Genomic DNA, 17,556 nt, shown 5'->3' on the forward strand with positions numbered 1-17,556 from the left:
CACTATCAAGCCAGTCAATAATTCCAGCACTGATGATAGAGGAGGTAATAACCCTTTATCCCTATCTGATGTATTGATTTTGGAAATGGAGAATCATATTTCTCCTGGTATGATGTCCATGCTAAAGCAGAGAGTAATAATTGGATTCAATGCATTATTTAAAAGAAAAAAAGGAAGAAGAGGACATAGAGATGGGAAAGGCATGCAGAAGGGGGTCCAGGGAGAGCAAGAGGAGTTGGTGAGCTGTGATGGCGATGACCAACATAGTTTCTGTATGTATAAAATGGTCAAAAGGAGGAGTAAAGTGTGTTTTTTAAAGCAGTATTCCAATTAGAAGGAAATCATGGAAACGAAGATGATGAAAGAGATAACAGCTGAGAAACAACAGAGAAAAAGGAAATAATGTTAATGTGGAGATATACACATATTCTCTTCCACAAAGTATCCCAAATAGACCAATTACCTGATTGACCAAGAGGAAAAAGGAGAGAGAAAAGAGCAACTCAGCGGAAGGAAGACGCAGCAACATGGACACTGTAATTATGAGCAGCTTGACAACCACAAATCTAGCAACTCAATTGAAAAGGATGCTTTCATTGCAAACCACAAATTAGCCAACTGACACAAGGAGAAATAATTAAAATAAGTCCATATTTCCTAGGGATATTGAATTTTATAATTAACCATCTTCCCACAAAGAAGCCTTAAGGTGCAGATGGCTTCACTGCTGCACTCTGGGAACATGAATAGAGGAAGTAGTAGGAATCTTAAATGAAGTCTTTCAGGAAACAGAGGCGAGAACTCATTTAATGTGGCTTATGAGAGGCGAATGCCAGCAGCAAACCACTGAACTGAGAACGGGACCCCTGCTGAAGGATCAGAGAAAGGACTGAAAAAGCTTGAAGGGGCTCAAGACCCCATATGAACAACAATGCCAACCAACCAGAGCTTCCAGGGACTAAGCCACTACCTAAAGACTATACATGAACTGACCCTGGACTCTGACCTCATAGGTAACAATGAATAGCCTAGTAAGAGCACCAGTGGAAGGGGAAGCCCTTGGTCCTGCCAAGACTGAACCTGCAGTGAATGTGATTGTTGTGGGGAGGGTGGTAATGGGGGGAGGACGGGGAGGGGAACACCCATATAGAAGGGGAGGGGGAAGGGATATGAGGATGTTGACATGGAAACCAGGAAGGGGAATAACAATCGAAATGTAAATAAGAAATACTCAAGTTAATAAAGATGGAAAAAAAATGTGGCTTATGAGAACAGTATGACCTCGACTGGAAAGCTAAACAAGGAAGCACAGCTCTGTCCACAAGCATGATGGACGGCATGATTTAGCTCAAACTAGCAATACATTAAAACATTATAATGTGTTATGACCAAGCTGAATGTATCTCAGTGGCTTTAACATTTAAAATGAAAGAAATCAGTGTTATTCAGCACATATCACTATATCAATTGGCAAAGAGAAAGTACTTGACCAAATTAAACACACATTCATGATAATGTGCCAAAGCAAATGGAGGGTGGAGGTGGGAACGAGGGGGTTTTCTGGACTAGATAAGGCATCTCTGAAAATTCTGCTGCTGACAATATACTTAAAACCAAAAGACTAGAGCGCTCCCTGTATTCCAGAAGTAAGGAAAGACTGCTGGTTTCACCTAATCCCATTTAAGATTGTCCCACATGCTCTATACTAAGCAATAGCATAGCCAACAAGCAAAAATATTTGGATGTAAGTTATAGCCAGGTCTATTGTGATTGTAATTCTAGTTACTCTTGGGCCTAAGACAGAATGACAATAAGTTCAAGGCCTACCTGGGGAACAGTGAATTCAAGAGGAGTTTCAGCAACTTACTGAGAAGGTTTCCGAATTTAAGAACCCAAAATTTCAAAGGATTGATAGATAGCTCAGTGCTGAGGCATTTGTCTCATAGGCGTAAGGCAGAACATTCCTTCCCCAGAACTGCCAGAAAAAACAAAGTCTTAAGAGATAATGTGAAAAAGTTTGTTTTTTTGTTGAAAAAGTTTTTTTTTAAATGTCATCTTACTACATTTCATCTTTTGTGACCAAGTTGCCAATACTAGGAATGGGTTCCTTGCAAATGGATTGTTCTCCAAAGGGATCTTCTGGGAAACTGAACAATCCTGCCTGTTGTCATGACAAAGTAAGACCCAGTTGCTGGAGAGAACACACACGAACTCGTTGGACACAGAAAAGTCAAGCTTGTGCCTACGTAGCACCTCCATCCCTGCACGATAACATTTTTTTTTGGTCCAGGAAGGTATTATGCATACTACCAAAGGAGGAAACACCAGCAGATCTTTCAATGTACAATGGAGTCTTGCCTGCAAGATATACTAGTGTAATAGCAGCACAAAGCTTGCAGGAGAAACCAATCTACATCTGTTTTGAGGTCTACTGCAAAGAAAGGAACCAATGATGTGGGTGAACTGGAAGATGATACTTGGTAGTCCGGTGACCTAGGAGAAAACAAAATACTACCGTTCAACTCAAAGAGCATAGCAATAAAATGACTCCTAATTGTGTCTGGCTATGCTTCCCGAGCACTGCACTGCTGAGCCATCATCAAAGCTTCCTCCTGCAGCAGATGAGAACACAGATAGAGAGCCACAGTCAGAAAAGGAGGCAGAGGATGAGAAACCTTGGAATACTCAGAACTAAATGGAATGTCTCCATCAATTCTCTGCTCTCGGATATCAGTGAACACGGGGGAAGAGAAGAGGGAACAAATGTCAGAGCCAGAAAGAGTGGAGGACATAAAGAGAACAAGGCCCTCTCAATCAACACAATGACGCACATATGAACTCACAGAGACTCAGGCAGCATGCTCAAGGCCTGGACTGGTCTCCACCAGTTGGGTTCCTAGAGCTGAGAGAAGTGGACACATGCAACCATCCCTAACAAGAGAAGCATTTCTTCTTAATGGATTGGAAGAAAAATATAATTAACACGTCAGTACAGTCCCTAACAAAGTTTCAAGAAGAATTTTCATAGAACTTAAAAATCCTTTTTTTCACCTTTCTCCTTTTTCCGCTTGTATTCTAAGGTCTCTCCTAATAGTTGCAACTTACTGAAGGAAGATTGGTGAGGAAGATGTACTTTGTTACACCATTTGGCCTGAGGTTTCCTAGCTAGTGGCAACGTAGCTACAAATACAGAGAACAATCTAGAAGTGCTTATGCATCTTCTCATTTTATCCTACCATCAACATGAGATAATTCTTATGATTTTCTCCATATTGTAGGTATAAAATTCAGGCATGGAAAAAAAAGAAGTGTTGCTCACCCAACGAAGCATAGTACTGGAAGAGGGAAGCTAAAACAGAATAGAAAACTCTAGCCAAAGTCAAAGGACATTGTAGCTCACACAGCCAGCGGGACAGAGTGATCTGCAGGCCTGTCACAGAGTTGCCCATGGAATTGTTATTATGAAGCCAACATTTCTTTTTCCATCAAGTCCAAGGAAATTCAGTTATAATGGAGGCATTTACCACAGTTACATTTTCATCATAACTAACAGAAGCTAATATTCTGTATAAAATTACTACCATGAATTAACTTTATGTCTGCAGAAAATGGGATTGTATGTAATTACTGATTTCCATTCACAATAAAAAAGCAAATTATCTTCACCAACATAAATGCACCATAAATTGTTTTGAGGCATAATGAAGAAATGAATTTTTGAAAGAAATATGGACCAAATCTGCCAATTATTGTAAATGATAGCCCTTTTAAAATTAGGGCATGTAATTGCAGTTGGAAAATGTTATCCTCTTAATGGTTACATTATTATTTGGGTAAACCAATAATCCTCTTTGCTGATATACTGTTTCTAGGATATTGACAGGTTTTATTCATTTTAATATCAAAATTCCATCAAATTTATATATAGAACGACTTACTGTTTTCAGTATCAGATTTATCATAATGAAGTGTCAAGTGAGAGTGTAATATAATGACATTTTAATTGAAAGAAGATGCTTTGGCAAATCAAAAGGAACCTATTTTTCTTTTGGGTATTTTTGAATTTGTTGATAATTTCCGTTGGATATACTTTAAATTCAAAAGTGCCCTAACATATGGTCACATGCATTTACTTTTAATGAGTGGAAATAACCTTTACCACATGACATTTTAAATATAAAAGAATAATCAGCCTGATATCTTTATAGTATTTTATAGCAGTCACCTTTTATATTTTGCACAAGAATGTAATCTGCATTACAAACTGTCAAAGATAATAAAGGTGTGATCACTTTATGGCAAAACTCTCACGTTATCTAATAGGAATTATCTATGTCATGGTGTCAATTCTAGCCAGCTAGCAGCACCTAATTAAAGTATTTTAAAACCAAAATTCCATTGAACTTGGAGTGGCTAATTATTGCATGACTTGAGAGATTCAACTGGTTAACCACATTTCATGCTTATTTAACTAAGAAATATACATACCAAGCTTCTTGCTATTGCACTGATATTTTTCCAGCATCTATGTCCCTAATGGGTAGGGGCTATGAGACATGCTATGACATGTTCCAAGAAGATAATCCCTCTAAGGATGCTAGTGATAGAAAGTGTAAAAGTAACTTTTATTTGGCAGCTATAACTGTCTTGAAGGTTTACTGCAGAATAGGATCACCCTTTATAGTTCTTTTTAAATTCTGAAAGGCTGATTCAACTCAGCTCTTCTGGTTCAAACTCTTCCCCAAGCTGACTGATTCGATTTGGTTTCCCTCAGCTTCTCACCGAATTGCTCTGCTTTGCTTTAGATTAACTCTGGCCATTTGTTCGACTCTTCAGACTCCTTCTGTTTTCTGGCTTCAGCTGCCCTCTGCTGATCTACACTGAACTGCGTGAAATCATGAACGAATTCAACTGCACTACAATGCATTCCCTGCACGGACTCCCAACTCCTTGACTGAATTCCCTTGCACTCAATTCAACTGACAGCCAACTCACTGACTGACTCTTTCTCTCCCCTTTTCTTAAATAGCTCCTCTTTCCTGCACTGCTCTATGAGAATTAGGAGTACCCTATCTCTGACTAATTCAGTCAAATCTTTCTCACTTTGCATGGCCCTCAATTAGATGTCACTTTAAAACATAGCTGCTTCCTTCTACAAACTAATTTTACCTTAAAGGTCCGTACTAAGGGTGTGCATATTCCAGTTAGAGAATTAAACATGTGTAGCATTCCTGTATGCCAGCCTGATCACAAAGACCTAGGTCTTTGGATGTGATCCCTTCCTTTCCAGAGAAGCCATGTTGCTGGATTGAAATTTCTTTACAAAACATATAACTGCTAGAATATTTTTGAAACATAATTATTAGCCTAATTCTTAAAAATCTATAGAGATCCTAACTGTAATAAGAGTGAAACAATCATTCCACTGAGCGGCTCTAAATTGAACAATGGCAATAACAATGAAGAACCATTTTCTCAGAATAGAAAATATACAGGCCATTGGAAACAACCGTTTAAATTAAAGTCTATTCATGGGGAAGAGATTTTGGCTTATTGATTGAATTAACAGTATTAGGAAAATGGCAGGTATATGATGACCATTCTGATGTTTATGCTCTTTTTTTAAAAGCCAAGACAAAGTCTTCATGTCAAGTCTCACTTCAATAAAAGAGAAGGTGTTCTGATTAATTTTGTCAATCTGATATCAGCTAGATTCATCTGAGAAGAGGAAACATCAATTAAGAATAAGTTCCAATTAGACTGCAAGCACATGTCTATGAGGGCACTCTCTTGATGGAGTTTTGATGTGGAAGGCCCTGTCCACTGTGGGTGGCACCATCCCCTAGGCAGGTGGTCCTGGGTTGACTAAGAAAGCTGGCAGAGCAAGCTGTTGGAAGCAATCCAATAGGATGAGTTCTTCCATCCTCTCTGCTTCAGTAAAAGCCTTCAGGTTTCTGCCTTGAGCTCCTGGCCTGACTGCCTTCAGTACAAATTGTGAAAGAGAAGTGTAAGGTAAAACAAAACAAACCCTTCCTGTCCCATGTTGCTTTTGATCATTTGTTTATTGAAGCAACAGAGCAACCAGGGCAAAAGGAAAGGCCACTTTCTTTATTCTGAAGGGTTGGAAATAGAGACTGAGTGAGCATTGAATATAGCCCTTATTTTTCATATGTCTCAGAGCATTCAGAATCCTCTTCATGATCTGCTAACCTTGTCCAGTTCAGTCTGCTATAACTGACTCTAACGACACTTGGGGGTCTACATTTCTTCACTAAGGCCTCGTGTCATTGAAAACTTGTAATAAGTTAATTGTATGCGTTCCTCCTGTTGACTCTATGTACACTTAAATTTCAGATCCAAGCACAACTGTGAGAGATAAATCGTATTAGCCTTCAAAATGACAAGGACATTCTCATTCATCTTCTTACTCTAATGAAGAGATATTGGTGATGCTGTTTGCGTATGGCTTTGATTTTCTTTTAAAATCTGGGATATTTTGATATGAATATGGACAAAAATGTCTCAATTGAAGTGTGGCCAAAAATGCTAAGAATTTCTATTTAGTGTATTTTGCTAAACCCTTTCTTTGGGAATGGAAGATTGGATTTATGAATGTAGTATATCTTATGTTCTAAATCTCTATTTTATATAGTTTTCCTTCCAAATCTCTGCTATATAAACATTTCCATACTTAAAAAAACTTGCAAATGAAAAACTCGATTCCAGACATTTATTTTCATTTCCATTTTCTTTAAGCCTCTCAGGATGCCCGTATGAGTTAGAAGTAAGATAAAAATCATAGAAAGTAGTCCTATGCAGTATAAAGACTCACTACACCAAATTACTTGAGTTTCATTTTATAAATCTGTATCTCATGGCCAGAAATATACCTACTAGGGAGAAATATTAAATTTTTTTAACAGAATGTGTGCAACATGTCCAGCATGCCAGTAGTCATGTTTTCAGGAAGTTTTTAAGGGCTGAATCTGAAACTCAGACTTAGCTGTGTAGAAGCAAAAAGTGTTGACCAGAGAGCAAAGAAAGAGTGTTTCTGTGTGAGCATATGCTATGAATTGTTTCATGTTGTTTGGAATTGTCTACATGTTGAAGACTATCTATAAATCAGAGACTGAGGACAATCCATGCATAATATATAACAACTAATTTACTTCCTTAAAAACACAGATGACATAGCTCCTTCGAAACAGGACATACTGTTTTATAAAATATTTCACCCTTCAGGAAGCAGCCTTGACTGCCCTGATCTAAGATTAGATAAAGATCTCGCAACCACAGGCATGTCGATTTAAATCAACAGCAGTATCGATATCTAAAATGGTTTTAACATGTCATTGCAGAGGACAAAAATCACTAGAAATAAGTTGAACATATGCATTTCACCTCGCTCTCGTATTTGGTTAACTCCTGATTATATACAAGTGCCATGTGATAAGGGAGCATTGCCACACTGTTTTTATAAAGCATGAAACTTTCAGTTACATTTCCCTGTTCTGGGAATAAACCAAGCTGAAACGTTTGGACAGCAGCCCCATGCCCGCTCATTCACCCACGATCTCAACTTCTCGTGGTTTGAAAGTGGAAACGAAACTGAGTCAAAATCTCAGTGACACTATTTACTACCCTGTAAACTCACTTTAATTATTTCCTAATTAGAACACTGAGAGTTAAAATATGTAGTCTAGGAGCATCTCGGTGGACCAGCAAATCAAAATGAGGCTAAATGTGTTGGCACATCTGATACCCATTCTTGGGCATTTTATATAAACTAGAAGCTCTTTAATTATTTATTTTTCATGTAAATAGAAGTGGAATTGAAAAAATGTGAACAAAAGTAACAGCAGAAATTGATTACTTTTGTTTTGTCAGTGCCTGCTCATTACACAAAAGTACTGGGCTTCATTCATTATGATACACATAATATATAAGTATTATATTTATAATTATAATATAAATATTATAAAATATAAATTTAATATTTATAATTATAACATAAGTATTCAATATGAGTAATTATAGCATAAGAATTATATAAATATTTTATGATATAGTAATATATAATATTTATATATCATATATATATGTGTATATATGTATCCTGTAGTTTGATCATACTCAACTCCCCTTTTGGTCTGTCAGTCTCTTTTGTCCTTTTTTTTGTCAGTCCTTTTTCCTTCAAAATATATTTCTTCCATTGTGTCGATTATTATATTCTGTTGTTTGTTAAATATGAATTCTAGCAAATGAAGGGAAACGTAATATTTGCCATTATAAGTCTGGCCTAATTTCTTAACTTGGTGATATTCAGCCTAATCCATTTTCCTGAAAAATGATATAAAAATTCTTCTTTGTGGTTGAAATTTCATTATGTATATTACCACATTTAAAAATCTATTCATCTGTCTGTGGGTACCTATGCTGGTTCTACACTTTGGCTAATGTGAACGCAGATGAAATGGTTGCAGATATATCAGTACATCTGATGTGTGCTGACTCATCTTTTTTGTATATATCTTGAAGTGGTATAGATAGGCTATATAATATCTCTACTTTTATTTTTTGAGAACCATTCATAGTGGCTGTACTAGTTTACATGGCCACTAGCAATGCAGCAATACTCCTGGTTCCCACACCCTCTTCAATATTCGATGCTTATTTTTTTGGACTGGGTGAGATGCAATCACATGATAATTTCAGTATGAAATTTCTAGTGTCAAAGGATGGTAAAGGTTTTTAATATTTCCATTAGGCATTCGTAATTTTTCTGGAAACCTGTCTGCTCTTTTATGTACCTGCTTATTGATTGAAATACTCAAAACTTTTCTATATTTGGCTTTAAAAGTATTATGTATTCTGAATACTGGTTATTTGCCAGAAGACTAATTTACAGATGTTTTCTCCTATTCTGTTTGCTCTATCCTCTTTCCAGTAATTGTTTCCTTTGTTATGCAGTAACTTTTAATTTCCATACAGTTCCATTATCAGTTCTTAATATCTGCAAAATAAGAGTTCTTCGAACTTTCCTTTACTCCTTCTTTATATGCACCCCACCCCCATTCCTCTTCCTGCTTCTCTATGAAGCTCTGGTTAACTTGGAACTCATTATGTAAGTTAGTCTGGCTGTGACCACACAGGGACCTGATTGCCTCTGCTTTAAGAGCCCTGGAAATAAAGGTTTATATTACCACACCAGCCATATAAATAATGCTTCTGCTTTCTGAGGAAATGTGATTGGATTACTCTAAGTACTCTTCTGTATCTTTAGCAAATACAGTTTTCCAAAAAATACTACAGATTTTCTAATAATAGAGGAAGTTTCTAATGATGAATTGCTGTTGGTGCCATTATTAATTTGCATTATTATTATTATTATTATTATTATTATTATTACCACCACCATGGTCATTGTTATGCTGGTATTGTTGCTATGACAGGGTCTTACTATAGCTCTGGATATCCAGGAACTCATTATGTAGACCAAACTGGCCTTGAAGTCACAGAGATCTGCTTGCCTCTACCTCTCAATTGCTGGAATTAAAGGCAGGTACCCCTGCCACTACAATTTATTTCAAAATAAAATAAAATGAAGTAACTATTTATTCCACAATTATAAAATGATATTTAAAATAGAATGTTGTTGAATAGCTGCAAAGAAAGAGTCTTCATCTTTGTTTTTACACATTAAAATTTTCTGTATTGTGTTTTGTTCCATCAATTCTATGACAAAAATCATCTAACAAAAGAGCACATGAATGTATGACATACCATGCCCAATCCTCTCTACATACATTATACAGACAATACATATAATATGCAACACTCACACACACACACACACACACACACACACACACACACACCTATTAAAGGAAATTTTGATGAAGAAAAATCCTTCATAACAGGATCTAATATAGCAATGATTAACCCAGAACTATCAAAGTCCTGTCTTTAAAAGACCAGACAATAAGACCAACCCAGTGGGAGAGGGATCACATAACTGAATGTCAGCTACATTCCAAGAGAGCAAGAGGAAAGGTTATTTGATTCTCATCCTTTAGTTTAGTTCTTCAAATTCTTGTCAAATAGGCATTGCTTTCTATCTTTATATGAGAAAGAGAGAAAGAGAAAAGTGAAAAGAGGAACAGAGCGTGAACTTAAGTTGCATGCCTGAGACAAATCTAAGAGTAGAGCATGAATAGAAGCCTAATATCTAACTTCAAAGCCCAAGCTTCTTCCCTGATTTCAGACTTTATCCTGTCATCACCTAGCTTCAAGGCCTGGCCACTTGAGACCTAAGATTTGTAGTTTGTTAGAATTCTCCTTCTTGGCTTTCATCTCTATCCTGCTTCTGTCTTCCAATTTGCTTAGATCTTCTTGGATTTGGAAGCAAGCTTGAATTCTACCATGCTTATTTTATCTTTGTATTTCCCACTCATTTCTGAGTTACGAGACTGACCCATACTGGGTTACATTTTACGGCTTGATTTCATTGTAAAGGATTTTATTGTGTTATAATCTTAACTAAGTAGTCAGGGAAGTGCAACCCTTCACCACTGCTTTGTAAATCGAGGGCAATTCCAGAGACTCCACAGGGACTCTAAGGATAAGGGAATTATTTTATAATGAGAAAACCGATGTTCACCATGATCAACATGACCAATGTGCTGTTTGCCCCCAAGCAAGAGCAGGTAGGTTTTGAAATAATTACCTTGGCAGGTAATGTTAGAAATAGTCAAGGGGATATAGAGGCAAAATAAATAATGCTTATGTATAAGACATCCACGATACCAAATGCTTGGTGTGGTATGAGACTCTGGACAGATTAGCTATGTAATTTCCTCCTTTAAAAATGCACAGTGACTACTGTAATCTGTTTTCAAATGTTTGGTTATTATAAACAAACACAATTTTCTTCACAATGGGGGTGACATATTTTATTTCTCCTATGTATCAGTTAAAAATGCAGGTGGTACAATGATGCTTGCATTTCTGAATGGAGACAGACTGTTTTCTAAAGAAACACAGCTATTGGGAAAGACCATTTTTTCTGCAATTGAGCTCTAACAGCAGAAACACAGTGTATGGAATTTTTATTCATATTTAGAAGAAATGCACAGAAGTAAAGCAAAGTAAGGGATAACTATTCATACGTCTAAAATGAAATATTTTCTATATACAAATTAGAACTTTGCATTTTTAAGAAAAAATTTAAAATACATAGTAGCCTTTTCCTTCAGTATTTTTTTTCTTTTCTTTTTTTCGGAGCTGGGGACCAAACCCAGGGCCTTGCGCTTGCTAGGCAAGTGCTCTACCACTGAGCTAAATCCCCAATCCTTCCTTCAGTATTTGTGTATTTAAGACATCAGTAAATTTCATTTTGATACATGGTACAATTGCTCTGAGTTATCTTGGTTAACATCTAGTATGATAAGTACAACTAATAATAATAAGCTTATGAGGGTTGGGGATTTGGCTCAGTGGTAGAGCGCTTGCCTAGCAAGCGCAAGGTCCTGGGTTCGGTCCCCAGCTCCGAAAAAAAAAATAATAAGCTTATGGTCGTTTAGTCCTCTCTAACTTAGCTTTCTTAAAGTTTTTATCATTGCAAAACACCAATAAATGTCTTAACATTTAGTAGATCAGATTGGTGTGGAGTGTTCTCTTGCCTCAGTTAGAATATTGCACAAAAACAGTAGAATCATATCAGTCACCAAGCACGCCAACACCTTCTCATCCTGTTGAAGAATTCGCTCGTACCAAGATCCCTGGTAATTAGTAAATACCAACTGAGTCACCAATGGTTTTTTTTTCCTCTGTAAATCAATTTCAAGCACACAGTCTCTTTCCAATTAGGCACTGCCTGCAGCAGAAAGGTAATGTCAGAAACCTCTACTCCATATGTTGAAGGCAAGGATACAGGAATTCTGTTGGCAAAAGCACATGCTGAAACAAATTAAGGCTAAAAGGAGGCATATTGACAAATCAGTGCTTAAAAACTGTGAGAGTCTAGGAAAGAGTTTTATGTCACAGCTCTGATTGTTTTTGCTCTGTTTTGCTTTCTTTCCATACAATGTTCTTCGGAAAGAGGCAAATTATATTTCTCTTTCCTGTCACCACTTCTGCCTGTGGGCTGGTGTGATTTCGAGATGCATCAAGGGAAACTCCATGTGAGAAGGGATGACTCATTACTGACAGTAGAGATCGTGGAAGTGTCCAGAGAAGGTAAAAGCATGGCAAATGATGGAAAGATATGGAAACGAATGGCCAGTTCGTTGTCCATCAGTGAATAAACTCATAGGTTGCTTACAAACAAGGAGAAAGTCTTCGTTATCCCACCATTAAAGGGCTCCTGAAATAAACAAGATGATTTACCAGTTTGTTGGGACCAGAGCTTACTGTGTTTTAGTGTGCAAGCCTTTTGTTGAGTAAGCACACATTTTAAAAATTCTATGTTTAAATGTTAATCCTTGTAACTATTGCAGGTGGGAGACTGTCTTATAAAACCAGATTCATGAAGAAAGATTCAGAATCGTGAAGAGAGCTGTTGAGTGACAATTCTTTAGAAAGGTGCTACAGCAGGCCAACTTCATAGCCAGATCCAAAAGGGCTTACATATATACTTATACACCACCATGCTGAGATACAGATATTTAATGTATGCCTATTAAAAGGAGTGGGAGGGTCAACCTCAGTACTACAACACCCTCATAGGCCATGAAGGGAGAAAGGGAGAAAGTTTACTAATGAGGAAATTGCTGAGAGCCATAAAAGGTCTAAGCTGAGGTCAAATATTTCCGTAGTGGCACAAGACAGATAAAAATGCTATAGTTTCCTTTGTTCCTCATAGAGCAAGGAAAATGCTTCTATACGTTCTATAAAGCTCTTCTAGCTTCAAGCTTCAGAAACAGAGATTCCGGAACTGGAAGGGAAGGAGTATTAGGTAATCATTGGCATTTTATAGAAGACAAACTAAGTTAATAGTTAAGTGATTCTCCCAAAGTGAAGGAAGTATTTTGCTGGTGCATTTGTTGTTGTTGTTATTATTGTGTTGTTGTTTTTGTCAAATTAACACAAGTCTGAATCATTTGAGAATAAAGGATATTAATTGAGAGAATGAGACAGTCTGTAGACAGGTCTTTGGGGTGTTTTGATTAATGATTGTTGTGGGAGAGCCTAGCCCCATGTTTGCCTATCCCAGCAGGTGGTAGTGGGTTTTATAAGAACTTAGGCTAAGCAAGTCATGGAAAGTAGGCCAGTAGGCAACATCCTTCCATGCTCTCTGCTTTAGTTCCTGTCTCCAGGTTTCTGCCTTGACTTCCCTTGGTGACGAACTCTAACTTAGAAGCTCAAACACACCCTTTCCTCTGCAAGGAGCCTTCGTCATTGTGCTTATTACAGCAACAGAAGCCGAAACTGACTAATAATAATAAGAAAGCAGTTATCCAATTTCATAGACAGTGCTGTTTGCTATGCTCTTTTATATGTAAACAGACCACAGTAAAATAACTGGAATGCCAGGGAACAGCTGCTGCTAGTGTTTTAGACTGTCTCTCTCTCTCTCTCTCTCTCTCTCTCTCTCTCTCTCTCTCTGTGTGTGTGTGTGTGTGTGTGTGTGTATAATGTTCCTCCTTGGAGTAAGCATTCTAGCATCCATTATCATTACTGAAAATCATCCTGAAGATACTTTCCATGAGAGGTTCCTGATTGCAGCACTCCTATCAAGACTTACCAGAACAAAAGCTGATAAGACAGAAACGTAAATCTACCAATCTTAGCTATGAATGAATGAGTCTGAGAATTACACAGCCTCAAAACATTAAAAGACACCCATTCATTTAGAGTGGAACAAATGTTGAAAACTTTGACTCAGGGATGTTTTCTTCTACAGGTGCAAACACTAGATGGCTTTTGGACAGGACGTACAGATGTTGTCCTGGAGCAGCTGGAAAAGTTGTCTGAGGAACCACCACTGTAATTTCCATAAGTTCTTTCAACTTCTAGTACTAAAGACACTGATGTAGCTACTGAGTTTATCATTGTATTAGTATTAATGGATATTATTGAATCCCTAATCGAAAATAAAGATGGTGTTGGCTCCCAGGGCTCACATTCTGACTTTGCTTTCCTAGCAAGAATTTTTGTTTATCTTTTGAAACAAATAACAAATTTTATCCCCTTTACTTAAGGAATAGAACCCTTAGGGCTACAGAAGAGGTGGTTAATGAGTGGCAGACTGTAGGAAAAAAAATGCCAAAACCAGTGAAAATGTATTATTTAGAAAACGTAAATTCCTTCAGTTTCTGCAAGCTGCTGCAATTGTGTGAATAAAACATTATGTAAATGCCTGTTTGGGAGTTTGACAAGAATGTCAATTCCCCTTATCGGACACAGAGCTTTATTACAACACAGTCAAAAGAAAGAAAGCAATGAGGTGGAAAATATTATTATAGGATTTTTAGGGGTACATTGATAGAACCTAGAGACAGCTGTAAAAACCACTGTATTTAAGAGCAAATCTTGAGTAATGAGCTGTTAAGTGAAATATGGCCGACAGGGAAATATTTCTGGCAGCACGCATGCTCAAACATAAATTTCACTTACACGTAATGATATTAAAGAGTAGGCTGAGGCTATGAGGAGACATTGATCAGGCAGCCAGGCCTGCTGCCTGTTTGGAAAGCAGGGCCGTGTTCTGGGTTGCAGAGCATCATGTCTGAGGAACCCTGCTGTTTATCAGCTCCCAACCTTCTCTTCCTTCCTCTCATCCTGCCTGTAACACTGTCCTTCTTACCCTTTCTTTGCCTTGGCTGCCCGTTCCCCACAGAACGGGCGATGTTGAGCATATGCCTCAGTCTCGCCTTTTCAGGACAATTATCACCTTTTTATTAGTGATATCCTTTCCTAGTTGTCCCCTGTATCCCTCCATACCATTTCCAGTGGTATACCAGCAATTTCATTATAAATGGTTTCAAACACCTTTAGAAAAGCAGACGGTTAGTTCAAAACAAACATGAAGCACAGATGAGCTCGCAATTAATTTCAAAGAAATTTCAGAGGATCCAGCAGGGTGGCAATATGAATCTTTCTGTTCCCTTATTTAATTCTCTCTGCCGACTTGACTGTAAAGGAAGGTGGTACCAACTAGTGAGGACATGTTATGTTGTGCTAGAAATCATTGCTAACAATGTTTCTGGGCAAATCACTGAGTAGCAACATGAGGTGTATTGATTATTATTACACGGGTTTCTCTGTTAAAGCTTTATTATTTTTTTCTGCTGTTGTCCAGGGAATAGAGAATTTTTTTACTTATTGTAAAATACACCCATCATTTGGCAAGGTATTTGTTTCTCTAGATAATATTTTGAGGTTGGTGCAGAATAAATATTTAATACTTCAAAGAAAGCCTATTTAGTTGGAAATACTTATTTTGACATGAGATATTCTGTTTTGATGTGTTTTACCACAGAGGATATTACAGTTCTCTTCCAGTTAATTGATGTTTTGCTGCTTGGATTTGTAATATAAAGTACTGAGGGGTTTGTTAACATTGAGATCAGTATGAGGGTGTTGGAAAAGATAACGAAGATGCCGTCTCACTCTTAGGCAAGCAGACATGCTGTTGTAAAGTGGGGAGAGGTCTCCATGAAGCCTTGCCACTGGAGTCAGTGCTATGGTTTTGCACAAGAAGAAAGGGAAGTTAGACAGAAAGCCTGACAGTCTACTCTCTGGCAATGCTTCTTTTCCAATGCACTTCTTTTTCAGTGAATTAGAAGATCTTTTTTTTTTCTGAGAAGAATTATGAATATAGTCAAACACCTTGGCTTTAACTCTGAACTCTGAACAAAACTTGGCCTAAATGTCTTCACACTCTTATTGGTCAAATTTATAAGAACCTGAAAATAAATATTACTTTGAAGACAGAAGTAGGTATCAGTATTGTAGAAGCCAGAGGCTTGACTGCTCTGCTGGGGTCATTTTTCAGTTGTTTCTAGGAACCTATTTTAAGTGTCAAATGTGAAGCCATCTAGCATTGGTGATGGGAGCTGCTATCTGTTATCTCTCAAATGTTCAGCTATCTATGGCTACTGATGTGTCTCTCTGTGCATGGTTTACATGGAATTGAGAAAAACATTCTGTTTTAATGTTTTACACACACATATATTTGTTAATGAGTTGGGTTACCATATATTTGATCATCCAGATTAAGATGTGTTTGAGAGTAGAATTAGACACTGTTTCTGAACACTGGGCAGAAACCCCAGCCTAAACTTTTTCTGAGTTTTCACTGTCTCTCATTTCAGTGGCATGAACCTACTGCAGGTGATGTGGTTATCAAGGCCTTCTCCTTGAATAGCATACAGCTGTATGCACATGTTATAAAGTATATGAAATTTGGCTGTGGGTCTCTCTGCTCTATCATTTTCAGGATGAATCCTCCCTAATGATGGTTGTGTTAGTCTTTTATCAACAAGTATAACAGTGCCACTAGAAATTATTTCATTGTCCTTTTTTTCCCAGTTGGGCTATCCAGACTGTTATCTGGCCCTCCAGGCAGTGTCAGGAATGGGCTTCCTATTTTTGGCATGGGTCTCAAGTTGAACTAGTCATTGGTTGGCCATTCCCACAAGTTCTGTGTGACCTTACATGGAGGACAAATTGTAGGTCAAATGTTTTGTGGCTGGGGATGAAGAATTGTAGGAGCCAGAGAAGTCAAAGACACTGATTGTCTTTGGCCCATGGAATCAGTTAACCAGAGCTCACAGGGACTGTCAGATACTATACCGACAGTCAAGGAGCTTGTATGGGTCTCACCTATTTGTTGTGGCTATGTAGCTTGATGTTCTTGTGGGACTCCTAACGATCGGAGATGGGGCTGTCTCTGACTCTTTTGCCTGCTTTTGGGATCCTTTTCCTCCTGCTCATGGGTTGTCTTATCTTCACTCTTAATGTGAGGAATGTGCCTGGTCTTATTATAACTCGATATGTAATGTTTGCTTATTATCCCTGGGAAGTCAGCCCTTTTGTGAAGGGAAAGGAGGAAGGATGGGTCTGGGAGAGAGGACAAATGTGGGAGGTGTGCTGGAGGAGAGGAGGGATGGGAAACTACAGTTGGGATATAATATTAAAAAGAATATAAAAATAAACCCTATGATGAGAAGTCACCCTATGACGGTAATACAATTACTGTCCATTATCCTTATCAAATCCAACTAAACATTAAAATATCACCAGGTGGTCAGTTTTGACTATACCAAACACGTCTCTGAAAGTGTGTTCATGGTCTTTGTCTATAACTTGCTGATTTATAAATAAAATTTAAGAGATGGAGACATGGCTAAATCATTAAAGGCTAGACTCATAACTAAAATGTTAAGAAGTTGAATATGGCTTAGAATTCCATCTTTATGATCCTCCACCATACCACAAGGACACATGCACCACCATGTTCAAAGCAGCCTTATTTGTAGTAGCCAGAAGCTGGAAACAACGCAGATGTCCCTCAAGGTAACAATGGATACAGAAAATATGGTTCATTTACAC

At 37.6% G+C, this 17,556-nt stretch overlaps 1 long non-coding RNA gene across 1 annotated transcript; it reads left to right on the forward strand.

Moving 5' to 3' along the window:
- The first annotated feature begins 12,101 nt into the window (after window positions 1–12,101).
- On the forward strand, window positions 12,102–14,128 carry LOC120098504 (uncharacterized). The gene is made up of 2 exons (XR_005496757.2): window positions 12,102–12,237; window positions 13,904–14,128. It is a non-coding gene; the product is annotated as an uncharacterized LOC120098504 (long non-coding RNA).
- The last annotated feature ends 3,428 nt before the right edge of the window (window positions 14,129–17,556 follow it).

Source organism: Rattus norvegicus, chromosome 19 (genome assembly GCF_036323735.1).
Source record: "Rattus norvegicus strain BN/NHsdMcwi chromosome 19, GRCr8, whole genome shotgun sequence".
Lineage (NCBI taxonomy): Eukaryota > Metazoa > Chordata > Mammalia > Rodentia > Muridae > Rattus > Rattus norvegicus.